The following is a 13,830-nucleotide window of genomic DNA, read 5'->3' as shown; positions in this document are numbered from 1 at the left end:
GGGTTATTTGGTCTTATGCAATGTTCCAGGCAGCCAGCTGCAGTGTTTTCAGGTTTGGATGTAGGGTTTTGAAGTTGTTCTGTGTTAACAGTAAGGGAACTAGGGGCAGAGGCCATATTTGTTCCCGACACATACTCCTCAGTAATGGGTACCAATGTTGTCTTGGCCAGTCTGGAGCTATCAGGATGATCCTTGGACGGTCTTCTTTGATCTTCAATAGCACCTTGTGCATCAAAGAAAGAGGTGGGAATGCATATGCTGTCAGGTTTTTCCAACTGAAAGATAGGGAGTCCACTTTCCAAGCAAGTGGGTGGTACGTCCTCGTGCAGAATTTTTTCAGTTGGTGATTGTGTGGGGATGCAAATAAGTCTATTTCTGGTAGTCCCCATTTCCCTGTAATGGTTTTGAAGATGTCCGGATGCAGCATCCATTCGTGGGCATCCGTGGTAGTTCTGCTTAGGATGTCTGCTAGTATATTTTCTTTTCCTGGCACAAAAATTGCTTGTAACTGAATGCTGAAGCTCAGGGCCACATTCCAGAGGTCCATTGCCATCCGGCATAGAGGGTATGAATGTGTGCCTGTTTGTTGATGTACCATAACTGTGGTGTTGTCCGTCCTTATCAACAGTTGACCCTCTGAATGTCTGAATTGCCAGTGATTTATGTGTGTGCAGCTGGTCTTGAGTCCATAAGCCTTGTATGCAGATGGTCTGGCTTGGTTGAGTGCTGTGGAAGGGCAGTCCTTCGTTTGATTGACAGGCCTGAACCCACCATTGGAATTCTTGCTTCAGGCATGGAATTATTGGAATTTGGGTTTCTAGACTGTGCTTGTGCTGAGACCATAAATTCCTTAGGTACCACTGTAACTTTCTCATATGTAGTCTGGCATGTGGAATCAATATTATGCAGGATGCCATGCAGGACTTTTCTTGCTGTTAGCTGGTTCTGCTTTGTTAATGCCATGAAGTAGAGGGAGTTGCTCCTGTTTTTCTACTGTTAGGAATGCCATTTGTTTTGATGTGTCCAGATCTGCACCCAAGAAGGTTATCCTTTGGGATGGTATCAGCCTTGACTTTTTTATATTGACTGTGTATCCCAGGGCTTGCAGTAGATGAATGACCCTTTTCAAGTCTTTTGTTAATTTGTTTTTGTTGTCCGCTTGTAACAGGCAGTAGTCCAGGTAAGGGTAGATTTGAATTCCCTGAAGCCTGCAATGAGCAATTACTGATGCCAGGCATTTCGTGAATACAGTAGATAAGCCAAAGGGCAATGCTGAGAATTGATAATGCTCTGATCCTGCAAGAAATCTGTGGTATCTTCTGCAATTTGGTCGTATGGGACATGCAGGTATGCCTCCTTGAGATCTAGAGTTACCAGCCAAGACTCCTTGCCCAGCATGGGAAGAAGTTGCTGTAGGGTCAGCATTTTGAATTTTGGAACAATGAGGTATGTGTTTAAAGCGGACAGGTCGAGAATAGGTCTCCATTGGTTTTCTTTTCTTGGTACCAGGAAGAGTCTGGAGTAAAATCCTTGCCCTTGTTCCATAGATGGTACCTTTTCTACAGCTCTCATCCTTAGTAAGTGAGTTATTTGTTTTAGAGCTTCTGTCTTCTGATTTGGAGGTAGGTTTGGCATTCCTCTTCCTTGGTAGAGAATGGAAGTGAAACCTGTAACCTTGGTCTATTGTCTGTAAAATCCATTTGTCTCCTGTGATGTAATGCCAGTTTACTGAAAATAAGGCTAGCTTCCGCCTAAGGGTGCTTCTAGTTGTTCTCTGGTAGGCGTGCCAGAGCCAAGTCACTGTGATTGTCCTGTGGAAGTGGTGGTGGCTGGATCTGTGGCTGTACCTCGCTGGTTGTTAGCCTGCCACTGACGCCCCTGTAGGCACCTCTGGATTGACCCCTGCCTCTGAGCCTATTCCTGCCTCTCTGAGCTCTGGAGGTGTCTGGAAAGGACCAATTCTTGGAAGGCCAGTTCCTGCTAAACCTTGGAGGCTGGACCTGCAAGAAATCCTTGACTGTCTGGACAGATTTTGCTTTCTCTTCCACCTTCTTCAGCACCTGTTGTGCAGGGGAGCCAAACAAATTGAGCTTATCCATGGGAGCATCTAGGAGCTTTGATTTAACATGGTCTGGTAAGGACTGCTCTTTTAACCATGCATGTCTTCTGATCACTGTACCAGTCATGGCTGATCTAAAGGAAGCCTCCAGTGCATCATAGCCGCAATTTAAGGGATGATTACTGACCTGTTGAATGTTATGTACCATTTCCTGAACAGATTTTTTGTCTAATGGTTCATCCGAGGACAGTTTTTTAGTTAACTGGTCTAACAAATTCCTGATACTGAATCATGTGGAATTGACAGTTCAAAGCCCTAGCTGAAAGAGTAGCAGAAGTGTAAACTTTTTTACCCCATCTCTCTAAGGCCCTAGATTCCCTTTCAAACGGGAGGGGCTTTTTGGCAGAGGTAGCTGCTACAGCCTTGGGTCCCTGGGAGATAGTTTCAGGATCTGCAAAAGGAGCCTTATACAAATGATAATGTGTGTCCGGAACCCTGTAGTACCTATCGGGCTTAGCAGAGGCCGGAGGAAGAGAATCAGGAGCAGTACAAACATCATTAAATGCATCATCCACAACAGTAAGTACTGGAGGAATGGCTAAAGGCCTATGCTGTGGCAAATGCAAAAAAGGTTCTAAGCCTTTTCCTAGAGTCTGAAAAATCCTGGCCCTGCCATTGAAATTGTTCCCTCATAGCATGCAAGGTTTCCCAAAGGAAAATTCCTCAGGCGGAGACAGAAGGAATGGACTCTTCAGCATCAGAGTCTTCATAAGGAGAAAAGGCCCTCTGAGGGTTTGAATTATCTGATTCATCAGAGGAGTCATCTGAAGAAACTGGATCAGGGAGGCCTCTTCTCTGGAGGTGGGTGAGAGGCCCTGTCTGGGTGTGGTTGGGATCCCCGATCAAAGAAATGAGATCCTCTGCTAGACTAAGCATTTGTGAACTAGAGCTAGGCCTGTGAGAGGGGGTCTTAGCAGGCACAGTTTTGGCAGATTTTGCTGGTTTAGCCCTGGCAAAGGCCTTAATCGACATGGATGCAGGTGGCCTAGCAGCTCCACGTGCAGGGGTAGAAATATCCAAAGGGATAGTTATCAGATAAATCCTGAGAACCTGCAAGAGCGGATGGGATTTCAGTAGCAGATTCAACCATGCTGGATGAGGCCTCGGTAGGAGGTAAGCTTTCGGCTGAAGGAAGAACCATGGACTCGGTTTCAGCCTCATGATTTGCGGGTTGCGGGTTGGCTTAATTGTCGGTCCTTCCTTTTTTTTTTTTTGAGCTTTTGTCGTATCAAGGTAGGCGCGCATAATGTGAAGCAAAGCGAGAAGAAAATCTCTCTCTCAGCACCCGACGACTAAGTGTGTCCCCCGGTTGAAAGAAGCACAGGCTAGACAAGCTGCGTCTGGGCCTAAACAAGGTAAGCAGTAAGTCTTTATGAGGTATTTGTTTCCCACGAGTTAAACAGTTATTCACTTTTTCTGATATGCTGAGGCAAGAAAGAGTCCCCAACGGGTACTTAGCTTTTAGAAGTCTTCGTAGTAATCTCTGGTTCTGACCGACCGCACTTGCGAACAGCTTCTGCGCAAGAAAGATGGAGGAAGATGGCGTCTGATACCTTTATACGAACAACTGCAGCTATGACGACATCAGCCGAGGCCAGACCCAGACTTTGGAATCTGGCCGACCGAAGGGCTGCCTGACGACAGGACAACCCATTTGTAAGGACTGCAGATGCATCCTTGAAGGACATCCAGCCAACGCCATTTTCTTCAGTTTTTCTTGCCCCAGATGTCAGGTGCCTCCAGAAGGAAGGCAATACATAAATTTGTGTAATAAAGCAATGCCATATAATCAAAATACAGTAGTGCAAGCAAATACATCATGAACGAATACCCCAATTTGGTTGCATGAGGATATGTTAGCCAATAGGCCTGTCCCAAGAGGGGAAGGAGGGAGGGAAACCTGGACTGCAGCTGTATTAGCACTCTAACATCTACATTTATGGTAGGTACAAAACTGTACTATGTTCATCGTGCATACAGCTGCAGTCATAACAGATTGGTAGAATCCCAAAGCTAAGAAAGGGGTGGTAGGCAGTAGGTGGAACTAGGAGGAGCCAGAATGCCCTGCAAGACTGCAGTGGCAAAGCCTGCTCTAGATTTGGAGTATAGCGGAAGGTGGTAGTGCTTGGAGAAGGTATGCACAGAACTCCAAGTGGCTGCTTCTAAAATATCTTTGGTAGGAACTCTTCTAAGAAAGGCTGCAGAGGTAGCCGTGGCCCTTGTGGAGTGAGATCTGATGTCTGTAGGTGCAGTTTTGCCATGAAAAGAATAGCAAAAGCGTATGCAATGGGCTATCCATTTTGAGATTGTCTGTTTGGAAATTGGCTTTCCTTGAGCTCCTATAGCATAGGACACAAAGAGCTGATCTGATTTTATGAAAGGCTTTGTTCTGTCCATATAATAACGCAGTTGTCTGTGGATGTCCAAGGAATGTAGTAATCTCTCCCCTTTGTTTTGAGGATTAGTTTAAAAGGTAGGTAAGTGTATGGCCTGATTCAAAGCTACCCTGGATATCACTTTTGGCATAAAGGACGGGTTGGTTCGTAATGAAACTCTGTCCTGATGGAAGATGATAAAAGGCTGCACAGCCATGAGAGCTTGTAGTTCTGAAACTCTACGAGCTGAGGCAATAGCCAGAAGGAAAGCTGTTTTCCAGGACAAATATTGCAAATCTGATGAGGCAGCTGGCTCAAAAGTGAGGCAAGGTCAGTTTTTCCAGAATGAAATTGAGATTCCCAGGCAGGTATTGGTTGTTTCCTTGGGGGTTTTAGATTCTTAGCCCCTCTGAGGAACTGTCTTGAGGGGGTGAGAGAATAAGGGTGGATCAGTGTTGTATTCTGCAGAAATGGCTGAGGCATGGATTTTGATGGAGGAGAATGAAAGTCCACTGCTTAGGAGCTCAGCTAGATACTGTAATATTTGAGGTAAATTCAGTTTTCCAGGATCCTGGCCTTTTTTCTCATTCCAGATACAAAACCGTTTCCATTTTGCGGAGTAAGCTTTTCTAGTAGACGGCCTTCTGGCCTCCAAAATGACATCCTGCACCTCCTTGGAGAGTAGGGTCTGTTGTGATGTTAAGGAATCTTCCATAAGGCTAGATTGAGTGTTTTTAGCTGACTGAAGAGTTTTGAAGCTGTACTGAGTCAGGAGAAGAGGCATTAGAGGCAGGGGTCCATGGTGGTGAATGCATCAGGCTCCTCAGGAGTGGGTACCAGTGTTGTCTTGGCCAGTCTGGAGCAATGAGAATCATCTTTGGTCTGTCTGCTCTGGTTTTCAATAGAACTTTGGGCAGCAGAGGAAGAGGTGGGAAGGCATAAACTGTCATTGATGTCCAACTGAAAGAGAGTGTCCACTCTCCAGGCCTTTGGATGAAAAATCCTTGAGCAGAACTTTGTCAATTGGTGATTTTTGTGAGAGGCAAAGAGATCTAGGTCTGGCCTTCCCCATGCTTGGATTATCTCTGTAAAAACTTGAGGATGCAACTTCCATTCGTGTGGATCTGTCATATTTCTGCTTAGGTTGTCTGCCAGCGTGTTTTCCTTGCCTGGCAAGTACTGTGTTTGTAGTTCGATTTGTAAGTCCATGGCCATGTTCCAAAGTGACATGGCCAATCTGCATAGGGGGTATGAATGTGTTCCTCCCTGTTTATGTACCACATTACTGTGGTGTTGTCCGTTCTTATCAATAGCTGACCTGGTTGCAGAAGGTCTTTGAAAGCTATAATAGCATTTATTACTGCTAGCATTTCCTTTTGATTGATGTGAAGGTGCTTTTCTTTTTGGGACCATTTGCCCTGAATGCACCGATCTGTCATGTGCGCCCCCCAAGCGTAGTCCGAGTAGTCTGTTGTGATGACTTGATTTGCTTGAGGCTTGCTGAATGGGAGACCTGCGTTGGTTTGGCATGCTTGAGCCCACCACAGAAATTCCTTTTGAAGACATGGAATTAGTGGTATTATTGTTTCCAAACTATGGCTGTGTTGAGACCATAGGTTTTTCAGGTACCATTGAAGTTTCCTCATATGCAGCTTTGCACATGGGATTAGTAAGATGCAAGATGCCATGAATCCCAGAGCCTGCAGGATTTTCCTTGCAGTCAGCCTGGTGCAATTTGCTAGTGCTCTGAAGTATTGAGTTAGTTGCCCCTGCTTCTCTGGCGTGAGGTAGGCCATCTGGGTGTGTGTGTCCAAGTTGGCACCCTGGAAAATTATTTTCCGAGAGGGTATTTGCCTTGATTTCTTTTTGTTGACTGTGTATGCCAGAGAATTCAACAACATTATTACATAAACCAGATGTTTCAGAAGAATGCGTTTGCTGTCCACTTAGATCAGGCAGTCGTCCAAATAGGGGTATATTTGTATCCCTTGAAGTCTGCAGTAGGCAATTACTGATGCCAGGCATTTCGTGAATACTCTGGGCGCAGTAGATAAGCCAAAGGGCAATGCAGAGAATTGATAATGGGTTGAACCTGCAAGAAATCTGAGGTATCTTCTGCAATTTTGTCTGGGACATGCAGGTATGCCTCCTTGAGGTCTAATGTTACCAGCCAAGACTCCTTGCCCAGCATGGGAAGAAGCTGCTGTAGAGTGAGCATCTTGAATTTTGGTACGAGTAGAAATGTGTTTAGGATGGATAGGTCCAAGATAGGTCCAAAATAGGTCTCCAATCTTTTCCCTTCCTTGGCACCAGGAATAGTCTGGAATAAAAAAACCTTGACCTTGTTCGTGCGTAGGTACCTCTTGAATAGCTTTCATGTCTATGAGATCTGTAATTTGTCTTTGTGCCTCTGCCCTTTGATTGTGTGGCAGGTTTGGCATGCCTCTCATTTTTGGAAGGGTGTGAAAGTGGAATCTGCAGCCTCTGTTTATAATGTCCAGGATCCATTTGTCTTTTGTGACAATATGCCAATTTTTTGAAAATAATGCCAGTTTTCCGCCTAAGGGTGCTGCCATTTGAGTCTTGCTTGGCATGCAAAGGGGAAAGTCATTGGGCTTGCTTTCTGAATGGTTGCGAGTTATCCTAAGCACCTCTGTGTAGGTGCTTGCCATTGTCTGCCTCTAAACGATCCTTGGGATTGCCCTCTGCCTCTCGGGCGCCTGTATCTACCTCTTTGGGGTCTGTCCGTGGCTGGAAAGGACCAATTTTTGGAAGGCAAATGTCTACTGAAACGTGGGGGTTGTACCTGTAGAAAATCTCACAGTTTGCATTGATTTAGCCTTTTCCTCCATTTTCCTTAATACCTCCTCAGCATTAGCACCAAATAATACATCCTTTTGTAGAGGGGCATCTAGTAATTTAGCTTTTACATGATCTTTCAAGGTTTGTTCCTTGAGCCAGGCATGTCTACGTATGACTGATCCTGTAACAGCAGCTCTACATGAGGCCTCTAGAGCATCAAAACCACATTGTAAGGTATGTTTACCCACTTGTTCTGCACTATGCATCAAATCCTGCAACTCCTTCAAGTCTGGTTGTTCAGGTTGTGACATTTTACTTTTCAATTGCGATAACAAAAACTGTTGGCACTTTAGCATATGGAACTGACAGTTTAATGCCCTCATGTTTAAGGTAGCAGAGGTATATACCTTTTTTCCCCACCTTTCTAAGGATCTGGAATCTCTCTCAGAAGGTAATGGATTTTTAGCAGTGGAGGCCTTAATTCCCTTGGGGCCCTCTGAGATGGTTTCTGGGTCAGCAGCATGGCTTTTGCATAAAAATTGGTGTGAGTCAGGAACAGTGTAGTACCTTGTCAGGCTTGACTGGGGCTGGAGGTAGAGAATCTGGGTTAAGGCAGGCCTCAGAGTACCCCATCTAGTATGTCCAAGACATTAGGCATAGCCAGAGGCCTGTGCTGAGGTAGCAAGAGAAATCCCCTAAGCCTTTTCTTGGAATCTGAATAATCTTGGCCTTCCCAGTGGAAGTGTTCTCTTAAGGTATGCAAAGTTTCCCCAAATGAGTAATCCTCTGGGGGGGGGGGGGACACAGAGGGAATGGACTCCTCTGCATCAGAGTCTTCAAAAGGGAAATAAGAATGTTCCTGATCATCAGAGTGCTCTGAAATAATGGAGCCCTGATCAGAGGAGGGGGATTCTTCCTCCACTCTGGGCCTTTTGTCCGGGGGGGGGGTTGAGAACCCCTAATAAGAGTAATTAAATCCTCAGCCATTTTAAGCATCTGTTTTAGGCATGGGGTCTGGAGATGGGCCCTGTGTAGCTTCTCTTAGCATGCATGGCTGCTTTAGACTTAGTGAAAGCCTTGATGGAAATAGAAGAGGAAGGTCTGAAGACACCTTGAGAGGAGGTGGACCTGTCCACATTTTGAGATTCACCGCCAAGAGTGGCTTTGGTATCTGTAGTCGGGGTGTGGGCCGATAAGCCTGCTACCTCGGGCACAGGAGACACCGCCAATGAAGTGTCGTCGGTAGTCAGGGGTTGCGTAGGCGCCTCGCCGAGAACCGGACCACGTGTAGTCGGCATTGGCATGGTGTCTGTAGAGGCCGCAGACCTCGTGTGTCGGTCCTTATCTTTGCGCTTTTTAGACAAAACTGGAGTCGGAGTATCCTACGACATAATATAGTTAAATGTTTTGCCAAAATAATGCTGGGCGAACTCCGCCCGATGCTTAGTGGTGCGTTTGTTGAATGTAGCACAAAAGCGACAGACCGAGACGTCATGGTCTGGGCCTAAACAAGGAATACAGAGGGAATGGAAATCCTTATGCGGTATTTGCTTCCCACATGAAATACAATTACCTTTGTCTGACAACGGTCTGAGGCAAGAAAAAAGTTTCCCCAACGGGGTACTTAGCTTTCAAGAAGACTTCGGTTGCAAAATTTTCGTAATTTCAGGAGCTGGCCGACTGGCACTTGCAAACTGCTTCTGCTTCGGGCACCGTGCGGCAATAAAGACTGAAGAAAATGGCGTCGGCTGGTTCTTTTATACTCCTGTTGCACTGACGTCAGGGAAGAAGCGACGACAACCGACGCCGGACCTAGACTTTGGAATTCGGCCGACCGAGGACCCGCCTGACGGCAGGAGAACCCATCTGTTATGACTGCAGCTGTATGCACGATGAACATTTTTGTGGCTGCCACTATGACTATAGCTTCTACAGGTGGACCTTTGCTCTAATGCTTCCCTGTCCTTGGGGGGGGGGGGGCAACTACAAATCCTGTCTTGCTTTTTTGGAAAAGGTTCCACCATGTCAGGATCTTTTCCAAGCCTGTTGGGCCACAGGGTCTAGAAGGAGATCAACAGGTGGTACTGCCCAGGTTGCAGAAAACTCAGCGAAGGCTTCAAGGGATACAAATTCATCAGGTGAAAGATAGTGAAGTAGTCCATTCCCTAGTTTTGATTTCAGGATATCAGCAAAGGTGACATCTTCTAAGGGGAATCTGGGGGAATCTTCACCTTCCTCCAAGTCTGACTTCAGTGACTGACTCTGGTGAGGAGTGCCAGTGCTTTCATCTGCATGTCTGTTTCTGTAGACCTGTCTCAGAAAATTATCAGATGGGTCCAAATAAGGCTGGGAATTCACACAGTGAGTGATCTCTGAGCCTCTTGGTACCAACTGTCTCTGTCGATTAGAAATGAGTTGAAGAAGCAGATTTCACCCTGAGTTTGGGATGGATCCAAGTGAAAGAACGCCTTCTTTTGGTCCACTCAAAACCCTTTTAAAGGCTTCAAAGGCTAAAGCCTCTAATGGTACCAAAGGAACCAACCTATCAACTCAGGACTGATAAGACTTCCTTACCCCAATGGACCATGGCTTAGGGAGGCAGACCTCGCATCTAAGCTGTCAAGAGAATAAGCCCCTAGAGGAAAAGGTGGCTGTGAAAACTTTGGAATCAACACCTCCCAGAGCCCTGGTGTTGATGCCTCACTTCAGAGATGCATCCTGATCTGAACCCACTGAAATTGTATGGAATATCAGAAAAAGCACACAGTTTATATTCATGGTTGCTGCACCCAAAGGGTGGGACGGTACTACAGCTATAAGGGAGGGGTTGTTGGACTCATTCCTGATGCGTTCAAGATGGATGTGGATGGCACCAGAAGAACCTCAAGCTGAATTTATATTCTTGAACTTCATTATTCTACTGACGTTCATCTTTGTAAGACTTCTAGAAGACCAGGCAGACTTGGAAGATACCACAACGTGGCTTGGAACACCTCTTCTGTTGGGAGTATTGGTGTGTATTCTTGGGCTCAATGGCTTCAGTGAACGAGGTTGTAGACAGGAAGATCTGACCTGAGGAACAGTAGGATCAGACTTCTGAGAAATCTTAGGATGCAGTCCCAGAGAATCAGCTGGATCCGATGGACTTTTTGTCTTTGATTTTCACTTTTCTTCAACTCTCTTTCGACTTTTCATTCTCTTTGTCTCTTTCTTTTGTTTTAAACTTGTCTTGTGTGTTGCCTGTGGAAGAAGTAATGGATGAAGGCATCTGTGTAGACCCTGTCTGATGGGGTAAGCAGATCTTTCAAAGTCAGCTTTTTCCTTTCTGGTTTGGATGGCTCTGAAGCTAGAACACAGGCCTCACATTCAATGTTAAGACGGGCAGAGCCCAAGCAGTGGGGGAATTGTGCCCAAAAGTCAAGCACTTTTTAAAACATTCTCCATATCAGCCATTACAAGAAATAACATTTAACAGTAAACAAAAAAGGCTGTCACTATGAAAAATACTTATGAGTTATAGAAGCCTATCAGTTTATTAACATCAAAGGAAAAAACTAACTTTAAAATAATAATAAATCTTTTGATAAAGATTAACAATTAAGAAAACACCACACCTTAGAAAACTAAAAAAGAAAGCCCAAATGGCTACTTATATTTAACACCATTGAGTATTAAAATTGAGATAAATCAGATATGAGAAGAGCACAATAGACATCACAACAAATAAAAGAAAATTTACTGAAATTTGAGCTCTCAGATACACATCTGTGTGCTTCAGGTGACAACTGAGATTAGAGGTACTAAAGTGGAGTGGAAGGAATTATGGGTATGGGAGGAGTCACAGCCCTTGATTCACAGCTTCAGAAAAGCTTCAGAGGTTGGACTCAACAACCCAAAGGTTGAATCGGATGAAAGACAACACCGGATCCTCTAGTTCTTGCTGGGTACATGTGATTAATTCTCTGTTGATACAATTATTCCAGTATTGGTAAAACCGTGTTGTCTTTAGTTTTGTGGCATTGTAGAATTTCAGAAAGGGAGGGATGTCCTGGATTAATTTTTAGACTCTACAATAATGAGAACCTGTTTTTTTGATGTTTCCAGTTTCCAAAAGGGAAAGGACCAACAAAGATTCTGTGAAAGACTGGGAGAAGACTGGCCACATTGGTAGAAGGATGGGGTTGGGGGTGGGATGGGAGCCCATTGTCACAAACTGGAAGATTTGTCAGCAAAGGAACCTTTTAGGTCCTTTGAAACATGTTCTGAGTTTTCTCCTGAAACTTCTGAGAACTTTTTAGCCTTATGATGGATTTTTGGTCATTACGAAATAACAGCTCTACTTTAGTGGGAAAATACCTTTGGAATTTGGGCACAGGTGAAAGAAAAAGCTGTTTGACATCTTGCATATTTTTTTTTCTTTCCAGTAGACTCTAATTTAGCAGCTGCTGAGACTTTTGAGAGACATTTTCTCATTGAAGGAGGCATCCAAACAGCTTATCCTTGCATCTTCAAGCAGGGAATGCACAAGTTAGTACAGTAACTTAATACAGTCCCAGTAGGTTTAACCTTTGCAGAAGCATCAGATGCATCATACCTACATTTTTATAAGATTTACAGCTACCTGAGTTGAGTTAGGACAAAAAGTAAGATTTATTGTCCAAGTCAGTCTGAACTGAGATTAATTTATTCACAATGCTCAAATGGAGAACAGGCACCTGGACATATGAGCAAGATAATGGCATGGAAAGAAAGTGTACCAAAAGTGTACACTTTCTGTACTGGCACATAGTTCTACTATCCTTGTCATTAGACAAAGAATTAGTAGAGAGAAGCAGCTTTGATGTTTTGTCAGACTCGACAGATAGCATAGATGAATCCAAATGGAAATGTGTGGGTGTCTGGAACTTTATAAACCTATTAAGTTTTTTGGAGGCTGGTGGTTTTGACTTAGGCCAACAGTCAAAAAGATGCACTGTAAGGTCTCTAACACAACAGTAATAGCAGAAGGCTTAGGGCCACTACTTAGGTCTTAACACCTCTTTTGCATGTAAGAAAACCTTTCCCCTTCCCACTGAATATGCTGCATCACCCTTAAAATAGCATAACCAATGGGCAATTCTTCTGGAAGGGGAAAATCAAGATAAAAAGTACCCTCATCCTCAGAGTCAATTCTTACTGATGAAAGGATTTGAGGGGAAAAAGCAGCAGGGGAGCAGAAGAAATGAGACTGTTTCATTAGAGCCTTAAAACACCCCTTGAGAAATGTCATACCATTCCTTCCATGGGTCAACAGGGGAAGGAGCAGAAGCAGGAATGTTATGCTTAGTCCCCACACTGCTTTGTTTTTAATGTATCAGCAGAAATCAAGTAAGGAGGATCTGACCGTTGACATACTTCAATAAAAGTTATCAGGGACTTCTGTATGGATAAGGACCTGTGGGGAATATCCTCAGGTTCCCTCAGAAATAATCAGATGAGGTTCAACCTTCCAGGCTGTCCGATAGGTTGTACTGGATGTGCCAACACAGATGGTGTACTTTGTTGGCTTCCAATTGGGTCAGGGCAGCAGGAACAGCAGCATAAACTGGACAGTCTGAGGTTTCATGCTCTATAACACAGATCACTAGGTTCAACCAGACAACTAAAACTTCAAAAGGTTTAGACTTCTTAACTGGCACTGCTGAAGGAAATCTGACAGGGAAGTCCCAGATGCAATCTTACCTTGCACAAGCTATTTTTGCCAGATTTTCCAAATGAACTTGAGACAGGCTAAACAGTTTGAAATAGCTTTAGGGAAAAAGGTTTTACAGATAGTACTCTCCAACATCGCAATTAGGACCCATAACAAAGTGCTGTTTAGAATGCTGACCTCTATAAGAAGGCTGCCTTCTGTAGTCACATTTACCTCTCTTAGCTGTCATGAAAGCACATTTTAGGCAAAGTTTTTAACAAGTAGGATCCACAATGGGAATACCTACCTGCTTATGTGCAATGGAACAAACTCAGTCTGTACAGCTGACAGACTAATTGACAGATGTAATCACGTTTTGGCTGACAAGAAAGATGTGTACTAGCATGTTTTCTTGTGCCTGGGTTGTAAGATTATGTATGTCGGGAGAAGAAGGCACCCAAGTTTTGGTATACTGGCTAGGTATCACTGGCACGACACTTCCTGTATGTAAGTAATACTGCAAAACAGTACGACATCCAATAAGACTATCACGACATGGGTCTTGTCTGAGAAGAGTATAGACCAGACTACCTACCAGATTTTTAAAAAAAAAATACATAGACAAATTAAGAGTTTCTTAAAAGCTACTAAAAGCCCTCTGGCACTGACAATAAGAAACCAAGTAAAAAGCAGTATCTACCAAAATGAAGTAAATAAAGTATAGTTGTGTACCTACCATAAATGTAGATGTTTGAGTGTATTCATTGTTGCAGTCATTACACTTGAGTCATTACACTAGGGTTATCCTGCTGGCAGGCTACCCGCAGTCGGCCTGAATTCCAATGTCCTGGTCCGGCGTCGGT

This window comes from Protopterus annectens, chromosome 2.part1, assembly GCF_019279795.1.
Source record: "Protopterus annectens isolate FY-2018-M chromosome 2.part1, PAN1.0, whole genome shotgun sequence".
NCBI lineage: Eukaryota > Metazoa > Chordata > Ceratodontiformes > Protopteridae > Protopterus > Protopterus annectens.
The sequence above is the reverse complement of the archived record's forward strand: the minus strand, read 5'-3'. Positions refer to the sequence as shown.